This window comes from Giraffa tippelskirchi, chromosome 12, assembly GCF_054371585.1.
Source record: "Giraffa tippelskirchi isolate mGirTip1 chromosome 12, T2T-mGirTip1v1.2.pri, whole genome shotgun sequence".
Lineage (NCBI taxonomy): Eukaryota > Metazoa > Chordata > Mammalia > Artiodactyla > Giraffidae > Giraffa > Giraffa tippelskirchi.
The window spans coordinates 16,000,712-16,023,042 of NC_137286.1; the positions used below are offsets into that span (position 1 = coordinate 16,000,712).

Genomic DNA, 22,331 nt, shown 5'->3' on the forward strand with positions numbered 1-22,331 from the left:
CATATATATATATGATTTGCAAATACATAGTATATTCTACGGTTTAGTTTAGAAACATCCAGAAAAATATTGTTTAAACTGGAAAACATTACAAGCTTTCCTTTTTGTTCATGGTTTTCTTTCCAGTTAGTGATAGGTTATTACATGATGTATTTGAAGGTATTTCTATATAGCAGCAGCAGCAGCAGCTATATATTTTATTATTCTAACATGAAGAACAATGTTGAATAGATTTTCCTACAAAAATTAAGCTTACATAATGAAACATGGAATGGTAAATGCACACACCACTCCATTTTTAACAATCAAATATATATAAATTTCAATATTTGTATAAGTGTTCAGCTTTATGTTGACATTATCTAAGTATGCAATATCATTTTATCATGAGATATTTACTTTTATAAATTTGGAAACAGACCTGCTGAGTCTTAAAGAAGAAACATTTTCCTTAAAATAATTTAATTAATAATCTTGGAATTTTTTTGAAATTTGATTTTACTAAGTGTAACCTTATGAAATTTAACACTTAAATGCTGACATCAGGATATTATGAAATTTAAGAGTGTATGCAGTCATAGAGAAATATATATTACTTAATGCATCATATTTCATATATCTGAATGCCATATTAAGACATAAGAATAACAATTAAAATATTAATATTGGTAATTGTGTGCTGACACACAAAAGTCCCTTGTTTTAAATTTAATAAACTATATTTGGTATTTTACTTAGATGAATTTTGTAAATTATATTTTCTCCTTTTAAACAGACTATTTTTTTAAAACAGATTTAGATTTACAGCAAAATTGAAGAGCAAGTGTATATTCGCCCTGCTTCCATGCATGCACAGCCTCCCCCGCTACCAACATTTGTACCAAATACATTTGTTATAACTGATGAACATATACTGATACATCATTATCAGCAGCCATAATCCACATTTTGCTCTTGGTTGTTGCATGTTCTATGAATATGGACAAATGCATAGTGACATCCATCACTGAGTATGATATGGAATAATTTCTTATTATTATAAATATTAATCTGCCTTATAAATCCTCTGTGTTTTGCCTATTCATCACACACTCCCACTAAGCCCCTGGCAGCCACTTATCTTTTAACTGTGTCTATAGTTTTGCCTTTTCCAGGGTATCATATAATTGGAATCATACATGATGCAGCCTTTTCAAACTGGCTTCTTCACTTAGTATTATGCAATTTAGTTCTCTTCATGTATTTTCATGGCTTGATAGCTCATTTACTTTTAACATGGAATAATGTTGCATTGTGTGGATGTACCACCACATATTTACCTATCCACCTACTGAAGAATATCTTGGTTGCTTATAAGGTTTAGCAATTATAAATGAAGTTGCTATAACATACAACATGCATGTGCAAATTTTTGTGTGGACATGTTTTAAACTCATTTGAGTAAATAAAAACCAGTACAGGCAACTTCTGGATGATATGAAAAAGAATGTTTGTTTTATAAGAAACTTCCAGACTGGTTTCCAATATTGCTGTATAATTTTGCATTTCTACCAGCATTGAATGAGAATTCCTAATACTCCATATCCTTATGACAGCATTTGGTACTGTCAGAGTTCTGGATATTGGCCATTCTGATAGGCGTGAAGTGGTATCTCATTTTTGCTTTAATTTGTATTTTCCAAATGACTATGACATAAAACATCTTTTCATATGGTCATTTACCATCTATACATTTTCTTTGGTGGGGTGTTTGTTCAGGCCTTTTGACCATTTTTAATAGGTTTTTATCAGGTTGTTTCCTCATTTATGAATTTTAAGAGTTGTTTATATATTTTGGATAACAGTCCTTTACTGATTTTTTTTTGCAAATATTTCCTCTCAGTCTGTGGCTTGTCTTCTCATTCTCTTGTCAGCATGTTTCACAGAGAAAAAAAAAAAATTAATTTTAATGAAGTCCAGCTTATCAATTATTATTATCAAGGGATCATGACTTTGGTGTTTTATCTATAAAGTCATTGTCATGACCAAGTTTATCTAGAATTTTTTTTGTTATCTTTCAAGAATCTTATAGTGTTGTGTTTTACATTATATTTGATCCATTTTGAGTTAATACTTATGTAGTGTGTAAGGATTGTTATCTAGAGTCATTATTTTGTAGGAGAATGTCTAGGTATTCTACCACCATCTGTTGAAAAGACTGTCTTCTCTCAATAGCACAGCTTTTGCTCCTTTATCAAAGATTAGTTGACTATATTTACGTGAATCTGTATAAATCATTTTAACATCTGGTATTTAATACTTCCTATACATTCTTGTGGGCTTCCCAGGTGGTGCTAGTGGTAAAGAACCTGCCTGCCAATGCGGGAGATGGAAGAGACACAGGTTCAATCCTGGGTCAGGAAGATCCCCTGGAGGAGGGCATTTCAACCCACACAAGTATTCTTGTCTGGGGAATGCCATGGACAGGGGAGCCTGGCAGGCTATAGTCTACAGGGCTGCAAAGAGTTGGACATGACTGAAGCAACTTAGCATGCACGTGTACATTCTTGCAAACATTATTGATGTTCACACTTAATCCCACTGTCTAGAGAATACATCTTTCTTTTTTGTATTACCATTTCTATTTCAACTGACAATCACATTTCTTTCTGCTGATATTCTTAGTCAAATTATTAGAATTATTGGTTCAGGCGTGCTGTTTCTACATCTTCATTCTTGCTCCTTGTGACAGCTTAAGTATTTATCAGAACTTGCATAAAACTTAAATATCACCAGTCATCTATTCATTCATGTAATTTTCTGAACGACTTTGAGGTACTAGGCACTAGTCTAGGTTCTGTAATATCTTATTGTATATTCAGTTAGATTTGTATTATATAGACATATATAAGTGCATGCATTTGTGTATACATGTATATATATTTATTTATTTTTATTTTATTTATAGTACTAAGATAATTTATTTCCATAATTGAAATAAGTACACAATACTTATTGAATAAACCATTAACTATTTATGAGAAAGAAGAAAAGATATTTGAATCAGATCATTGACAGGTTAGCTAGGGGTGCCTGCTGCAAGAGTGTAAGGAAAGGTAATATTCAGGGAACCACAAGTAGTTCAGTACTGATATAATTTAGGATTATCCAAAAAGTTCATTTGAGTTTTTCTGAACTTTTTGGAGAACGCTATATAAAATGCAAAGACCCACGTCAGTCAGAGTCTGGATGGATAGATGAATACAGCACTATTAAAAGTCAGGTATGGTTCGAATGTGGTATTTTTATCAAGGTGAAAATAAAATAAATAGGTCATTCTAAGATTATGTTTTTATTTGAAAAGAATATACTGACAGCACTGTGGAGAAATGACTTAAAAGAGTAAAAGTTGGAGACAGGGTACTGGTTATTTTAAAGCTTAAAATGAAACATAAACCTGAGATCAACTCAACGATGCTGAAATGGAGAGGAGGAAGCTGAACCAGGGAATGGTTAAAAGGTTGAATAACAGCATTTTATGAATGTTGGATATGCAAGACACACAAAAAAAGAAGGAATTTAGGATCTCTTTTGGTTACCAGAACCAGTAATTGGATTCATGGCAGCATGGTTTTCAGAGGCATAGAATAAGAAGGAAAAGTTCAACTTTTGAAGAGTGGAAATTAGATTGTTTTAAAAAATTTGCTATAGAAGAGCCAGTCTTCTGAAGATGTTTATTTAGTTATAGTAAATCAGTCTCCCCTTCACGGATCACAACCTTGTTGTGGCAAAGGGGCTTGTATGACTCAATGAAGCTATGAGCCATGCTGTGCAGGGCCACCCAAGATAGATGGCTCATAGTTGAAAGTTCTGACAAAACATGGTCCACTAAAGGAGGAAATGGCAACCCACTCCAGTATTCTTGCCAAGAAGAACCCATGATGAGTATGAAAACACAAAAAGATATGACACTAGAAGATAAGACACTCAGAATGGAAGGTGTCCAATATGCTACTGGAGAAGAGCAGAGGGCAATTACTAATAGCTCCAGAAAGCATGAAGTGGTTGGACCAAGTGGAAATGACACTCAGTTGTGGATGTGTCTGGTGGTGAAAGTAAAGTCCTATATTGTAAAGAACAATACTGTAAAGGAACCTGGAATGTTAGGTCCATGAATCAAAGAAAATTGGACATGGCTAAACAGGAGATGGAAAGATTTGAACATAAATATCTTAGGAATCAGTGAACTAAAATGAATGGGAATGGGCAAGTTTAATTCACATGACCATTATATCTACTACTGTGAGCAAGAATCCCTTAGAAGAAATGGTGTAGCCCTCACAGTCAACAAAAGAGTCTGAACTGCAGTACTTGGGTGCAACCAAAGAAAGACAGAAGGATCTCAGGTCCTTTCCAAGGCAAACCATTCAACATCACAGAAATCCAAGTCTGTGCCCCAACCACTGATGCCGAAGAAGGTGAAGCTGACCTGTTCTATGAATACTTACAAGACCTTCTAGAACTGACACCAGAAAAAGATTCCTTGTCATCATAAAGGATTGGAATGAAAAAGTAGGAAGTCAAGAGATACCTGGAGTAACAGATAAGTTTGGCATTGGAGTACAGAATAAAGCAGGGCAAAGGTGAACAGAGTTTTGTCAAGAGAACATGCTGGTCATAGCAGACATTTTTGCAGCAATCCATAAGATGACTCTACACATGGATTTCACCAAATGGTCAATACTATAATCAAATTGATTATGTTCTCTGAAGCTAAAGGTGGAGAAACTATATGCAGCCAGCAAAAACAAAACCTAGAGTTGACTATGGCTCAGATCATGAGCTCCTTATTGCAAAATTCAGGCTTAAACTGAAGAAAGTAGGGAGAACCACTATGTCATCCAGGTATGACCTAAACCAGATCTCTTATGATTATACAGCAGAGATGACAAATAGATTGAAGGGATTAGATATGATAGACAGAGTGCCTGAAGAACTATGAATGGAGGTTTTTAACACTGTATAGGAGGTGGTGACTGAAACCAACCCCAAGAAAACGAAATAGAAGAAGGCAAAATGGTTGGTTGTGGAGGCCTTACAAATTGCTGAGAAAAGAAGAGAAGCAAAAGGCAAAGGAGAAAGTGAAAGATATAACCAAATGAATGCAGAGTTCCAGAGAATAGCAAGGATAAATAAGAAAGCCTTCTTAAGTGAACAGAGCAAAGAGATAGAAAAACACAATAGAATGGGAGAGTCTAGAGTCCTCTTTAGTTTAAACATGAATTTGCTATGAGGACTGATGACCTGAGCCACAGTCAGCTCCAGGTCTTGTTTTGGCTGACTGTATACAGCTTGTCTATTTTCTCATGCTTAGGTCAAACATACATGACTAGGGAAGAAGAATCATGATGTATAAAAACAATAGAATTTGCTACTGAAGAGCCCACGTGTTTAAACGTAAAATGAGGACAGCGGGGTCTTGAAAATTTCTATTAACTTGGGAGTCAATTACGCAGTTTTCCTTTATGCCTGTCTACTCACCACTCGTATTGGGATGTAAATTGCCTATCCACACAAAATGTTCATCTTACTTCTCTTCCCCATGACAGGCATTGCTAATTTGCCGTTATGCCTTTATCATCAAATTCAAATGCAGTCATTATATCCTGCAAGGCAGAGGGCTCCAGGAACATCCTTTAAATCAAGTGGCATGCAAGGTAAATCTAATTTCTCATATTTTTCCTCTCACTTTCTCATTATATCTCCCACCCATTCTATGAATATTATAAAAGGTGCTCTTCACTGTGTGAGTAATACCGTAACTACAGTTCCCTCACACTACTCTGAGAAGATGCTTTTGGAGAAACAAAAAGATAAGGAAAATATATAAACATTTGTATGCTACATTTTCTCTAAGAACATTAATATGGCTTACGAGGATACTTATTTGCTAAAGCTTCAAAAATCTCTAAGACCCAGTATATCCTAAGCAAACCTAAGGCCTGAATTTTATTTTTAATATCCTTAAATTTTCTGAACATTGATTATATATAAATGTATGCTCGTTTTTAAATTGATTTTCATGCTTAATGGAATTTCTGTGTCAAATGCATATAAAATATTTTAGTTAAGTGCTATTATACATTTTAAAAAACAAAGTATCATGACTTTAATTGCAACACATTAATGAAAGTTTAAATGATGTAATAGCATTTTGGTAAAGTAAATTCATCTTCACAAAGGATTAGTATTTAGGGGGTATAGCATCTACTTCCTGTTCTCTGAAATCAACAAAATTATATTATTTTAAAATATGCATCGTTGTTTTTTTCAATTTTAAAGGGTAATTCAGTGGTCACTTTTCCTTATTTATATTCTGGGTCACGCTATGTCCTAAAATTGGACTGAATACATTTTCATATTCTTTGCTTATATACTGTGCATTGGAAAGAGAAAAGGAGAAAAAGAACTGTGGTGCTGTTTCCTAACTTTCTTATCCTGATTTTATTTTGTGTTTATATTCCCCTCTATATTCTTTCTTTTCTCTTCTTCTCTATTTCCTTTCCTTTTTTTTTTTCTTCCTTCCTTTTCTCTCTCTCTCTCCTTCCTTTCATTCCTTCATCTGTTCGTTAGCTCTGCTTATCTGTCTTTCTTTCTCTCTTTATGCCTTCATTCTACTTGTAATTATTATTCCTAACCTCTCAGAACATAACCTCTCCTGTAATCAGCTGATGGTACAGCCCTTGCACTCATATTCTCCTGGTCACAGAGGGGCCAGAGAGAAGCTAGGATATCAGGAACTTGGACTACTGCAGTTCTTATGGAAGACGGCAAGAGTGTGTTTTATTATTTTACCATTTTGATGTGTGAAATAGCACATGTTTTCATTATGGAAATGGATATATTGCGATCAATGCCTTAATTAAAAAATATAATTTATATTTGATAGATAGGTAATGATGATGTGCAAATAACAAAACACATAGAAAAAACTTAAAAATTACAGTAGCAATTCAGTGTGTTACTTTGAATAGTCTTGGACTCTGTATATCACAATACTACACAAGATAGGAAGAGTCTTCAAGAATTGCTGTTCTGATTGTAAAGTTGAGAATAGGAAAATATCTTTATATCATTCAAAATTGAAAGTAAGCATAACCTGAATTTTTATCATAGAGTTTAGATATTATAGTTAAAATTCTCTAGCAAAATTTATCATTTCAATATGTCTTCAAGAAATTTTATTACTGGACTAAATATTTCTAATCAATAAATGAATTTGCCTATTATAACAATTGTTTTGATAATGTGAGTTTTTTTAAGGAATATACATGGAAACTAGTAGGCACTGCCCCATTCATGTTTTGTCAAAGTGACTCTTATGTAACTTTACCTTACTTATACTTGAAAGCAAAACTTTTCCAAATAAATTTTCAGTATTTTTCTCACTTTTATTTCCTTTCTCTATTAATCTATTTAATGTTTCCCATGGCATGTTTTCATTGTAAGAGGCTTAAGTTTCTCAATTTCAGGGCACTTTCCACATTGGAAAAAATTTGCATCACATTCTATGTTCTTTCACTCATATTTCTGCATTAGCAGGTTTCTAAAAATTAGCCTTGCTCAGACTGTGGGTTTCTGCTGACACATAAAGGCACTGCTGCAGAAGCAGAACTAAACTAAATAGAAATATGCTTGCCTTTGCATTAATAGCATTTCCTACAGGCTTTTCCATAAAGATAATCCCACAAGAAAGTATAAAAGCGAAACTTTTGTTACTATAAAACAATGACAAGATTTTCTTCTTTTGTGGGTTATAAACACTTTCAAAGGTCAAAGTTAGCATTAGTAAAATGAGAAGAAATGTCCTGATATTTCTTTTGAATCTTCTCAGCCTTAATATCCTCTTTTTCTTTCTTCTCAAACTCCCTTTCCCGCTTTGAACCTAGTTCTTTCCCACAAAGAGAACCATCTGACACCCTCCCTTGTTGCCTTCTAAAATGATCCAAGCTCGTCCTTTCACTAGGAGAGCTGTATTCTCAGTGCTAGGTCAAGTTTCAACAGTACAAAATGTGTTAGGAAAAATACAAAAGTGGACATACTGGACCTCTTACTTGTAACATAGGGTTTGCAAAACCAAGGTGGAAATGAAATTGCAACTGATCTTAGAATGTTTCTGGCAATCAATAAAATAACACAAATGCCACTTAACATTAAATGAAATTTTAGTCGTGATAAAGAAATAATAATACTCTATAGATAATTTCTAGGCATTCTGACTTAATGTGCATAAAATTGTCAGCATCTCCTTCTACCACATTTTTATGAGATACATGGTGGTGGTTTTGTTTTTCTGTAGGAACTGACTTTCTGTACCTGGCTTCCCATTAAAATAAATTTTAATATTAGGAGTCAATATTTTGACTCATATATCTTGCCTTCTTAACTATGACAGAGGTTCCAACACTGTAATTTAGCATGAATGTGTGACACTACAAAAAAATAAAAATTTGAAACAGAGTAAAGCTTTGGTTGACATCTCTCTAGGACCTGGGTTCCATGGGCTTTCTCCATCTAATATAACTGCACAATAAACATGTCTTTGGCTGAGCACCGAAGAATTGATGCTTTTGAACTGTGGTGTTGGAGAAGACTCTTGAGAGTCCCTTGGACTGCAAGGAGATCCAACCAGTCCATCCTAAAGGAGATCAGTCCTGAATATTCATTGGAAAGACTGATGCTGAAGCTGAAACTCCAATACTTTGGCCACCTGATGGGAAGAACTGACTCATTGGAAAAGACCCTGGTGCTAGGAAAGATTGAAGGCAGTAGGAAAAGGGGACGACAGAGGATGCGATGGTTGGATGGCATCAGCGACTCAATGGACATGAGTTTGAGCAAGCTCCGGGAGTTGGTTACAGAAAGGAATCCTGCTGTGCTGCAGTCCATGGAGTCATAAAGATTTAGACACAACTGAGCAACTGAACTGATACATGTCCTAAGATGCTCTCACATTCTGTGTCGGATGCCTTCCTCCTCTTAAATGCCACTGAATACAATTTTAAAATCTGTGTTTATCCTTCATCCTCATGCCTGCCTGTATGCAAAAAAAAAAAAAAAAAAATCTAATAGCTCTAATTGACATAATATTAGGAAAAGAAACAAAGCTCAAGGCTCTAAGAGCATGGATCAGATTTTGAAGAGATGTTCATAATGTTGCTTTTTATGTCACTTATTCAGTCATGTTTTGAACATAAACACAAAATCCCTACTCCCACCTCAAATCCCATTAGTCATGCTTGGAAGCTTAGTGCATCCTTATTTCAATTAGGCAGAGAAAGAAAGGGCAAAATACTATAAAAATTCAATACAAAGCACATAGTGACCAATTGGCAATGATACTCCTACCTTTAATTTCTTCATCAGGATTAAAAGTGTTTATGAACAAATTATACTATGCTAAGAGTTTGTAGTGATATAGAAAACAATGCCACATGAACACATTTTTACTGGAGATGGCTTTTGTATAAGTTAAATTTCAATTAAAAGTATACCCATATTGTTCTTGCTTTCACCAAATTTGGTTTAAAAATATTATTACAATAAAGACAATATTTTTATGGTTCACATCAAAGGAGCCTAGCCAGTAAATCAAAATATGTCAGTGTTTTTTAAAAGTTTTATATAGCTTCCAGCAGGACTAAGGCAAGGTTCTGCTAAGGAATAGTAAGTGTAAGAATGACTTGGAAATTGTTCAAAAATTCACTCTGCCTGTCATTAAATACTTGCAGTCTGTACTGAATTACGTATGGAAAGCAGGCCAGATTAAAGAGGTGGGGAGAGTCTAAATGGCACAAACAAGAGAATCCAGAGAACAAGACTAGAATCTGTGTGTGTGTGTGTGTATCTGTGCATGGCTTAATTATACTCCCCATGTGCTACCTCATCAGTTGATATGCATTCTAAAGGATTAAGAGAGTTCTTTGAATCTGGCTTGCTCAGATGAGTCACATGTTATGATTTCTTTTGCTTTCTGAACATCTAGAACACTTACATCATTTGTCATTAATAAACATATGTTTTTTAAAGGTATTGTATGTTCTTTAAAGGTATCTGTTGGCATCTTTATATGAACCACATAACCTTCTCATTTTGATGCTGACCCACAGACTCATCTCTAATATGTTTATAACACTGCTACTACCCACTTCTAGGTAGGGATCTGATTCTCAGACAGGATGAAAGAGCTGCAACATGACATAGGCTTGGCTCACTCTTCGTATACCACCACAAGGCCAACATGACCTCAAGTCATGGGGGACGGTTCCCTTTATACAAATTATCAAGGAACTGTGACTCACGTGATATCAACCTGATCTGAATAAAAAGCTAATTTTAAATATTTTTTTGGCTTCATACTGACACTTCTCAACTACTCGGAACTAAGGCTAGGTGGAACAATATAAAGATTTTAATAGAAACAAGGGTTAAAAAAAAGGACATGAAGGAAAAAATATACTTAAATTCAAAATAAACTTTGAAAATCAATGTGGCTGACATTAGGGAGCAAGCAAAAAGTCTTGAATATTTTTATAATACTATGCCAGAAGAGCTGGAATATTTTTAATTGACACCTCTGAGAGAGAGTTTGGCTTATGTTTAAGGTGAAACATATTAAAACACTAGAGACTAATACTCATTAAAATATGTTTTTAAATATATAATTATAAGAAGATGGTATGTTCAATAATGTACTAATTATATGAAAAACATTTAAATATTCTCAGCAGATAAGCTCTTAGCCCTATCAGTAAAAATAACTTTGTGAAACACATAAAATTAGGCTGTGAAGAACTGCTTTTTTTCTATCTTTAGGATAGAAGTATTAACTCTTAGTGCAATTAATTCCTAGAAATCAATATGCTGGTTTAGAGTAAAATCTTTTTTTTTTAACCACTTCTACTGGGTGTACGTAAGGAATCTGCCCCACTTAAATTGTATTGTTCCATTGCATTTCATCAAGGAAATTTTAAAATGCTTCATGTGCTAAGGGTAAAAGCTTTCTAAATGGAAATTCATGTGTATGAGATCAATTAAAGGTAAGAGATACTTTACTGTAGCCATCAAAAATTGTGAAGTTACTGGAAAAGCATAAGCCATTGTACATTAGAAGATTGCATATGTGTTATATCTGTCTGTAATTTAATTCTATGTAACAGATTTGAGAGAGAAAACCATAAATAAGTAGATTCTGCTTGAATGCTAGTGGAATGAGTTTCACTTGGTATATGATTTAATTTAATCATACATTTTAATAAAACTTATTTTAACTCAACTACCTCAGGAAAGAAAGAAAGAAGAAAGTGTTAGTTGCTCAGCTGCACCTGTCTCTTTGAGACCCCATGGACTATAGCCCGCCAGGCTCCTCTGTCCGTGGAATTCTCCCGACAAGAATATTGGAGTGGATTGCCATTCCCTTCTAGTCTAACCTAATTATTATAATTGAAGAATGTTTTAGAAGGCAATATGAACCAAAAAGATTTAAATGATCCTTTTTAAAATAAAAAATGTATTTCATTATGTAGTACAGCAAATCATTAAGCACAATATATCCTACTAAAGACATATATTATTATTTTCAGAAAATAATAAGATTAACAAAATCTTTCTAAAAATATTATAGTGACTGGAATTTCCAAATTAAGTATTGCTGTTCTATTTAGAAAGAATCCTTAAGCTTGTGCTTCATGTAATGTGTGCTTAAAACAAAATATTAAAATATTTAACTGTTTTTAGCACATATGCATTATATATATATGTATATATATATAATATATGCTAAGTGCTTGTTAAACAGATTTGGAATATTTAAATTCTGTTCATAAAGTTATTTGCATTTAACTATAAAAATGTTAGACGTTGAAAGCACGTAAATTTATTTTTTTAATTTAATTGATACCAACATGTGACATTTGTGATCACTCAAAAGAACTGAGTTTTATAAATACATGATTTTAAATATGACTTGCTTGCTTTAACACTAATATAATTCAAGAGTCTGGTGTGGTGAGAATGGTGGTATTTGATGATAGATTAAATAGGCAGGTCACTAACTTTCTAAGCATATATGTTTTAGTGCTGTTTATGCTTTAGCTGTGAAAATGTATCTTTATAATCAAAATATTACTCAATAAAGTTATGGACAGTGAGGTACATTTTTAACTCTTCAATTTAAAACAAAAACATAACACATCAAGCATGTTGAGATGATTTATAAATTTGCAATTTGTAATCATTTCCTCTTCACATGGGTTTGACAGTAAACACGTGGGTTTGACAATAAACACATTCAAGTCATTCAGGCCCCATGAGGCTTAAGAACAGGACCAGTTGCATTTCTACTTAGAGGGAAGAGACTGATTATTTCCTATACTGGGCTTCCTCTAACTACAACTTTTGTTTTGGCAAATTAATATATTTAAGTCATAAAACTGTGATTTTAAATTCTTCACATATGGTTAAAATTGCCCATTTTTCTTATCTACAAAAACATAAAGCCTTTTCTTGCCAGTCCTTCATGCTTAAAACTTGAAACAAAGCTCAGAAAAATATGTATTCTTCATCATATATTGGAGAAGGAAATGGCAACCCACTCCAGTGTTCTTGCCTGGAGAATCCCAGGGACGGCAGAGCCTGGTGGGCTGCCGTCTATGGGGTCGCACAGAGTCGGACACGACTGACGCGACTTAGCAGCAGCAGCAGCGTCATATATTCTTACAAAGTTATAATATATTTTTCTATATTTGAGGAATGTTGACCTCTGACACTTCAGTAAGCCTTCCAATAAATTCTGCCCAATTCCCCTTCTGATCTAACAGAAATGTCCATACGCATTATGGATCTCCTTGCAGAATGTCCATATACCCACAAAGTACTATATTACATAAAAGAGTGAGACAAAATACCAGTTGAGATTCTAAGAATGGATAGAGCCCATTAGTGAAAACATCAAACAAATTCTAAGGCTAAATTAAAAGAGAATCTGATTATTGATGTGTCCATTCCCACAAACCTAGGCACTAAAGACCTGGACTGGTTTGAAAACCTTGTGTAAGAGAGATTGGTGTATACACAATATTGGTGTGGAGGGGTGGTGTGGATGGGAATGCAGAGGACAAATATAAAAAGATTTTCTCTTGGCAACCACATCTCAATATTTACCATAGGATGTAATCCTTTCACTGTTTCCTGTTTTGGAGGGTGGATGGAGGCATTTAGACTGGTTCTTCTCTCTGAAGTTGAAGGGAGCAAGACAAAAGAATTTTGGTATGAGTATCTGCAAGAGGAGAAGACTGTCACTCTATGCCTTAGACAACTGATTATTTATCCATCAGACTTAATATCTTGCTGGCATAGAAAGTGTTCTAGGGAAATGGTACAGATATTAAACAGATAATTCATACCTGCTCATGTTCTTGGTTCTAAAGAGATATGTGAGATAAATAACTAAGTGACTTGAAGTGAAATTATTACAAATTACAGATTTATAAATCATGTCAACATGCTTGATACTATGTTATGTTTTTGTTTTAAATTGAGGAGTTAAAAAAGTACCTCATTGTTCATAAATCTATGAGATGTATCCCTGCTGATGGGACTCAAATATGCAAGAAACTTTGTAGTATAGTACAAAATTATATTTCTTTTGTACTATAGGACAAAATTATTACATACCTGGAAGGGGCAATGGTAAAGTTTAGGGGGAGAAACAAGACAAGCAAATTGGATGCAGACAGGGATGAAGTTAGCTGATAACTGTTGAAGGCATGTGTAAAATTAAGTTCCTGTCAGCCACACACTCTGTTGTTGACCAGTAGAACAGGGACAGCAACCTTGTTACTACTTACTCTGTTGTTGTTTAGTCACTAAGTTGTGTTTGACTCTTTTGCAACTCCATGGACTGTAGCCCACCAGGCTCCTCTGTCCATGGGATTTCCCAGGCAAGAAACTGGAGTGGGTTGCCATTTCTTTCTTCAGGGGATCTTCTGACTCAGGGATTAAACACATGTCTCCAACATTTCAGGCAGGTTTTCACTGCTGAGCTACCAGGGAAGCCCACTACTTATACTAGATGATGTAAATATTCCAACCAATAAAAAACAAGCACTGTCAACTCATGTGGGGCACATGTTGCTGCATTTTAACTCTCGACTTTTCCGTTTTCCATTCCCCAGTGCCAGAAGCATAAGCCAAAAAGGGAAGATGAGAGCATGGGAAAGCATATTACAAAAGATCTTCTTACTAAGACTCTGAGCAGACACACATTTCTTAGTGAGTGAGGGTGGCACTTGGAATTAAATAAAACTGAAATGTTGAAATAGATACATTTAAGTCTTAATGCTAAATGTTGACTGAAATAATAACTTCTTTTACCCAGGGAATTCAGTACCCAGAAGGGAAGTTTTTTTGAACAGAGTATATTACCTTTAAAAGAAAGCAAAATAATTTCATGTATCAAAGCATTATTTTCAAAAGGTTTAAACATGCCTCTCATAAAAATACTGACTAGACAGTAATCAAAGTTTGATTAATTCATTAAAGTGAGAACTTGCAAGATGTGAAGTTCATATCATTTGAGAAAATTTTCATGGTCATTTGAGGAAAGTTTGCTAAGTTGGAAAATAGGTTGGTTAATGTCCCATAGAGCAATTAAACCTAAATGTTGGGGTCACCTTCTCTACTCAAGAGACATGATTTGCATTTCTCCTGAAAAAAAATCTAAATTTTAGCCTGTAATTTCAAGAGACAAACCTCTAATAAATAGTTAACAGTAAATCAAACAAAGACACATCCCAAAGAAAATTAAATGATATTTGAGTTGACCTGTTAGACCAGGGGTCATCAAATTTTGTGTGTGTATATGAAAACCCAGATAATAAATATTTTAGGCTCTGTGGTATACATGGTTTCTGACGCAACTAGTCAACTCTATCTTTGTAGAGCAAAAAAAGACAGAGATAATACAGAAAAAAAGTAGTATAGCTATGTTTCAAAATAATTTTATTCATGGACACCGAAATGTGAATTTTATACAAGTTTTATGTTATAAAATATTCTTGTTTTGATTTTTTCAATTAGAAATGTGAAAAACAATCATAGCCTGTGGGTCATATAAAAACAGGGGGTGGGCTAGATTTGCCCCTGGTGTTAGACAGTCTATGACATTTAAAGAAAACATGTTTTTTCGGGGTTTGTTTTTTTTACTTTACATCCAAGTTATATTAATATGTGATTATACATCAGTTAGTTGAATCTTTTCACACTTGTTCTACTTACAATTGGAAGTTCTCTGTTTAAAATGTTTCAAAGGTATTGGACCTTAACCAGAAAGACAATGGACCCTTAAGCATATTGAGAAATCGTTTTTCTAGCTTTAACCTTATGTAACCCTAGATAGGCAAGTTACTTGGATTCTTCAGACCTCTCACAGCCCGGACACTTGAGATAAATAATTTCTAAGGTTAGTCTTAAGCATAAGACTATTTAATACAAATGAAAATTATTTAGGAAAATATTTTCCCTACATTGTGTTTTCATACTTGTAGAGAAATTTATGTCAAGTGAGAATTACATTCTCAATATCAAACACATGTCATCATCATCTACATTTTATACAGCTTAGTGTGCAAAGGAATTTGCATTTAGATTGACATAATACATTTATTTTCAGAGGATTCACACCAACAATTATAGCCCTAGAAGCATTTATAAAACTGAGCAATGTTGAGGAGGGACAGTATAATCAAAATGAAGTTGTATGAAATGTTGGCAATTGCTCTTTTATTATAGGGTTCTGAATGAAGAATCCAAAGTCAGGAGGCAAAAGGCATTCAAGACTAAATGACTTATCTAAATTAGATTCTAGTTCTGTAAAAACTTCATAAGCAAAATTATGTCAAAGGGGAGACTCTAGATCACTTAGAAATTAATACAATTATAAACAAACAACTCTTCTTTCAAACACAAGTGAATCAGGGAAATGTATGGCCCATTCTGCCACCTGAAACTATTTACACTTACGCATACTCCAGAGAATAAATAAAATTTGAAGATAAGTATACTTTTTAATTGCATAAATGATATGTATTAATGAAAAATATTTCAATTACATCACTGTTAACTAGACCAGTGACACTATCATAGAAACATTTTGTATTGTGATAGTTTGACAAGAGACTATTTCTAATTATCTCCTTTTATTGCATTGCTTCTTAGAGAGATAACTAGCCCATCTGAAATTTAAAATTTGAATAGCTTGTAAGAGTTCTGTTATGTGTTTAGGACAGAAAGCAGGGGGAGGGGCTTAAATAATCTGAATATTTTATTTAAAATAAAAGTTAATATGGAAACCTTGTTATTCAAAAGTACTTTTTCTTCCAGATTATCTTCCTCTCTCCATATTTATTTAATTAAAAAAGATACAGTTAAATAAAAGGGGCCTAATTAGCCCCCCAAATTTACTGACTTTACTCTTTGTGGAAATATAAAGTGAATGAAAAAGCTTTCTTTGGCTTTTTCTTTATTCAGTTTTTATGTTTGCCACATATATCCAGGAAAGGAAAACTTAAGAAAAAAATTTTACATAGACTAAGAAAATATTTAACATACATTAATATCCCAAATAAGAGTTAGAGTACTGTAAAAATAATAGAGTATAAAAGTAATAGAACCTGCCTTGATTACCACAACTCCTGTTAATTACATTTCCACATTGTTTAAATCACTGCAATAATCACATTTATTATGTGCCTATTATGTTTCAAACATGGTACTAGATAGAAACTTTTTTGTCCTTTTGTCCTTTTTTTTTTACAGCAAAGGAAGAGACAAACAGAGGCTATAACAAAATGGGAAGAATGTAGTCAAAAGTTAGAAAATTAACACTATAGGACAGTTGAACAGATGGAATAAGAAATCATAGGAAACATCACGTGTTATAATGCAAAGTAAGCTTTTCCATGTAGAATCATTTATGTTAAAATCCCTGGGCTATTGGTGAACATGTCATGTAAGCTAACCTAGATCTTAATAAAATATCTATTAAAGCAGGACAACAATAGAGTGCAATAATATTAACATTAATAATTATAATTTTTCAGTTAAATTTTATAAATATAAAGATTGAAGAACATATGATTTAAATCTATGGGACTGAAAGCCATTACATTTTAGATTAACAAAATATAATTTTAAACAGTACAAAGAACTATATAGTTAATAAGTCAGTGTTATAAAGTATCAAGATGATATTTAAAATGTATTTTCATTTCTCTTTCTCCTTATATTTTGATACCAATTTCTTTCACATTAATATCCTTGCCCTAAATCACTTTTATTTATATGTTTTATACATGTTATATACACCATGTTGTTTCCAGGTATCAATAAGAATTGCTTTTGGTCATTGTATGTTCTGCTTATGGACATATCTATAAATATATATTTTTCTAAACTAGCTGTGTAATTTAAATACAAACATACATTAACTTTCACAAATTGCATCGAGTGACATACAGTGACAGTAAGCAACAGAATATATATGTGACTTTGAACAACTTTCACACCTATTTCTACTGATGCCTCCATGGCATTGGCAGAGCACTTATAAGAAACTTTGAAAGGCGATGCATGAATTTTTTAGTTAAAGTTACAAAAATGCTTTCATGCTCAGTTATTCAGTCATGTCCGACTTTTTGTGACAGCCTGGACTGTAGCCCATCAGGCTCCTCTATCCATAGAACTTTCCAGACCAGAATATTGGAGTGGGTTGTCATTCCCTTCTTCAAAGGATCTTTCCTGACCCAGGGATTTAATACACATCTCCTGTGGCTCCTGCAGTGATAGGCAAATTCTTTACCACTAAGCCACCTGGGAAGTCCACTTACAAAAATATACTACACAAATGTGCTGCATATCAAATATATCCCCATTGGTCTCTATAGTTTTAATGTGGACTTTTACTGGATTTATTTTAACATGAATACCCCAGTTTTGAAGAAATACATGCATGCTTAGTTGCTCAATAGTGTCTGACTCTTTGTGACCCATGGACTGTAGCCCACCAGGCTCCTTTATCCACGGAATTCTCCAGGCAAGAATACTGGAGTGAGTAGCCATTCCCTTTTCCAGGGAGCTTCCTGACCCAGGGATTGAACCCAGGGTCTCCTGCACTACAGGCAGATTCCTTACCATCTGACTTTTATTGGGTTTATTTTAACATGAATATCCCAATTTTGAAGAAATACATATATAACCACAACTTTACTAATGTACTATAATATATACAGTGTAAATTATTAAGTGAGTATCTTCAAAGAATGTTCCAAAAATAAATACATAGAGGAATTCTAATATTTCTTTCCATATCCATCGGTGTAAGTTGTTCTCCCCCTTTAGCGACTCTGGAGGCCACTAAGGTAGCTCAATAATTTGCAGCTCAGGGATGGGGAAGGTAGGTTTTATGCTACTAGAATTTGGGGGTAATATATATATCAGACTTCGGGGATGGATGACAGGATATATGTTTTAAAAAGTGTTTAAAAATCATTTCCAAAGACTGAATCCCAAAGACTTTTATTCCCCTATTATGTACCTAAGAATCCTTTTCTCTGCAATCTTCTTTCAAAGAATAAGAACTCTGTCAAAGAGGAAAATGGGATTAGAGAAAGGTCATGCTATTTAGGAATTATGCCACACTACATACTTAATGGCCAAGTTTACATCCAATAATAAGGACAGTCTAAGAATTTTTACATATCATCCAGGCACTCAGAGAAGAACTGCAATCCCTAAAATAACTGAAGCTCATTTTTACATTTGTAATTTGTCAGTAATAAATTTTAAAACAATAATTATTATGTTGCATATTAATTCATCTGTTAGCTGACATTCATGGGAGTGTTGCGGTTTCTTTCAAAACAAAAACAATAATATATAAGCAGCAGAAGCCATGAGAAATGAGAATATACTGTAAATAATCAGGAAGAAGAGCATTTAACTTGCACTATGAATCATGCTACAATAATATCTAATGTAACTTTTAGAAATTGATTGTGTTGTATGAGCTGTTTATATATTTTGGATATTAACTCCTTATCAGTCATACCCTTTGCAAATATTTTCCTCATTCTGTATGCGGTCTTTTCATTTTGTCAGTAGTTTCCTTTTCGGTGCAGAAACTTTTAAGTTTAATTAGATCTCATCAGTTTATTTTTGCTTGTATTTCCTTTGCTTTAGGACACAGACCTCACCAAAAAATTATTGATACAATTTATGACAAACAGTGTTCTGCCTATGCTTTCTTCTGGGAATTTTATAGTATCTGGTCTTATTTTTAGGTCTGTAATTCATTTTCAGTTTATTTTTGTGTATGGTGTTAGAGAGTCTTCTAATTTCATTCTTTTACATATAGATGTCCAGTTTTCCTAGCACCACTTATCGAAGAGACTGTCTCTTCTTCATTGTATACTCTTGCCTCCTTTGTCATAGATTAGTTGATCACTGGTGTGTGGGCTTATTTCTGGGCTTTCTATCTTGTTCCATTGACCTATATTTATGTTTGTTTTTTTTTAATATAACTGTATTTATTTTTGGCTGTGCTGAGTTTTTGCTGCTGCACGGGCTTTTCTCTAGTTGCAGAGAGCGGGAGCTAATCTAGCTGTAGTCTGTGGGCTTTTCATTATGGTGGCTTCTCTTGGCAGAGCACAGGCTCTAGGGCACGTGGTCTTCAGCAGCTACAGCTCGTGGTATCAGCTGTTGTAGCTCATGGGCTTAGTCACTCCATGGGATGTGGGATCTTCATGGATCAGGGATCAAACCTGTGTCTCCTGCATTGGCAGGCAGATTCTTTACCACTGAGCCACCAGGGAGTCCTATATTTCCTGTTTCTGTGCCAGTACTATACTGTTTTGACTACTGTGGCTTGTAGTATAGTTTGAAATCAGCGAGCGTTGAGTCCTCCAGCTCTATTTTTCTTTTTCAAAATTGTTTTGGCTATCCAAGGTCCTTTGTGTTTCCATACAAATTGTAAAATTTTTCATACTGATTCTGTGAAAAATGCTATTGGTAATCTATTGGTATTGGTAATGACAGGGATTGCATAGAATCTGTGTATAAGTTGCTCATACGGCTCATCAAAGGAACAAACAACCTGACAAAAAAGTGGGCAGATGAGCTCAATAGACAGCTTATAAAAGGAAAAAAAAAAGACATGCAGGTGGATACCAGGCACTTGCAAAAATGCGCAACATTGCTAAGCATCAGGGAAATGAAAATCAAAACTACAATGAGGTATCTTCTCACACCTGTCAGAATGATTGTTGCCAAAAAGAACAAAAATAACACATGTCAGCAAGGATATGGAGAAATGAGAATCCTTGTACACTGTTGGTGGGAATGTAAATTTGTGCAGCTACTGTGGACAACAGTATGGGTGTTTTACAAAAAACTAAAAATAGAACCACCAAATGACCCAGCAATTCAAATTTGGATATATACATATCTAAAATGAAAATACTAATTCAAAAAGACACACATACCCCAAATACTAATAGCAGCATTATTTACAACTTCTAAGATAATGGCACAACCTAAGGGTCCATCAATAGATGAATAGAGAATATTTGTCATATATATATATATATATATATATATATATATATATATACACATGTATAAACATCTATATGTATGCATGTATCTATCTATCTATACACACACATAGACTACTCAGCCATATGAAAGAACGAAATTTTGCCATTTGTGACAACATGGATGGACTTGGAGCATAGTATGCTATGTGAAATAAGTCAGGCAAATACTGTATGATATCCCTTATATATGGAACCTAAAAAGTACAACAAACTAGTGACTGTAACAACAACAGCAACAAACAAAAGCAGACTCACAGGTATAGAGAAAAAAATTAGTGGTTACCAGTGGGGAGAGAGACGAGGGAAGGGGCAATATAAGAAAAGGGAATTAGGAGGTACAAAGTATTATGTATAAAATAAGATACAAGGATATGCTGTTCAACATGTGGAATATAGTCAATATTTTATAATAACTATAAATGGAGTATAACCTTTAAGCATTTTGAATCTCTATATTGTATACTAGTAACTTATATAACACAGAAACTATAGTTCAACAAAAAGAGAAATCAATTGCGTTACTCAAATGTTCATAATGATTTTAAACCATTCCTTAAAACTGAATTGGTTTTACTTTCTAAATGCATGTGCTCTGGGCATCTTGACACATAAAATGCAAGTTGGCGTGCTTGACTTAAATGCACAGATTGGTTGATTAAAATTCTAATGAACAACTTTAATCATTTTAGTATGCAGTTAATGACTTTCATCTCTGCCTTGGTTCACTGGTTAATAATGAAGAAATTGAAAAAGTGGTGTGTATAAGATAACTTAGCAGTCTGATTTTCTATCAAAGTCAAAGACTGTCTCTTGATAGGGTGTCTGTGCACATAACAGAAAGAAAATTCCTTCAGGAAAGTTTGTATTTATCAAAACTATATTTACTCACTTAGGAAAAATATGGATTCACTCAGTGACCTACAATGACACATTATTTATTTATTTTAATTCAGCCCAAGAGGCTAAATGTTATAATTAACATAAAGCTCTTTTCACCTCCTATTTATATATAACACACCCACCAGGGTTTGAAAAGTGGGTTGTAGTAACTCTAACTCATTCTTGGCTAGGATGAATTACTCATTAATTTTCTAAGCAGTAGAGCTCAAAGCATACTTTCTCTTTTCAAGTTTTAGAAAGTAGGTTTGCAAGTCCTGTGGGGTTTCCTTTACTATTCTAGGTCAAGCATCAGATTCTTTTATATAGAATGAATGTCGCTTGTGAAAAGGACCGCATGTCTTTTAGAAATGTCAGGTTTTAGTCTACCACATGTCTCCAACAGGACTCTCTTCTTTGCTCAATGATATGCACACGTAACAACTGAACTGTGCACTAAACCAAAGGGAATTGAAAAATATGTTTTTCTATTAGTAAAAATGTCCCTGTGAGATATGGAATAAAGTCTGAATATTTTTACTGTAGAACAGTTTATCGTTTCCCTTTAGTTCACTCATAATGTATTATTTAAGCAGACAGAAGGCTGAAGAGAAAAAAAATAAATTGTGTTGAACATGGCCTCGACTTTAAAGTGTTGTAAATATAGTACAGTGACATAAGGGATCAGTAATAATAAACTGCTCCAAGCTGGCCAGTGAATCATATATTTTATAAATACACCCCGTTTGCAAATGTAAAATAAGA

General features: G+C 33.8%; 1 long non-coding RNA gene across 2 annotated transcripts in view; it reads left to right on the forward strand.

Moving 5' to 3' along the window:
• Positions 1-4,590: 4,590 nt before the first annotated feature.
• Positions 4,591-22,331, forward strand: part of LOC145529032 (uncharacterized) — a 130,273-nt gene continuing 112,532 nt past the window's right edge. For both annotated transcript variants that reach the window (XR_014070856.1, XR_014070857.1), the window contains exons 1-2: positions 4,591-4,884; positions 5,589-5,696. This is a non-coding gene — a long non-coding RNA (uncharacterized LOC145529032). The remainder of the gene's footprint in view (positions 4,885-5,588; positions 5,697-22,331) is intronic.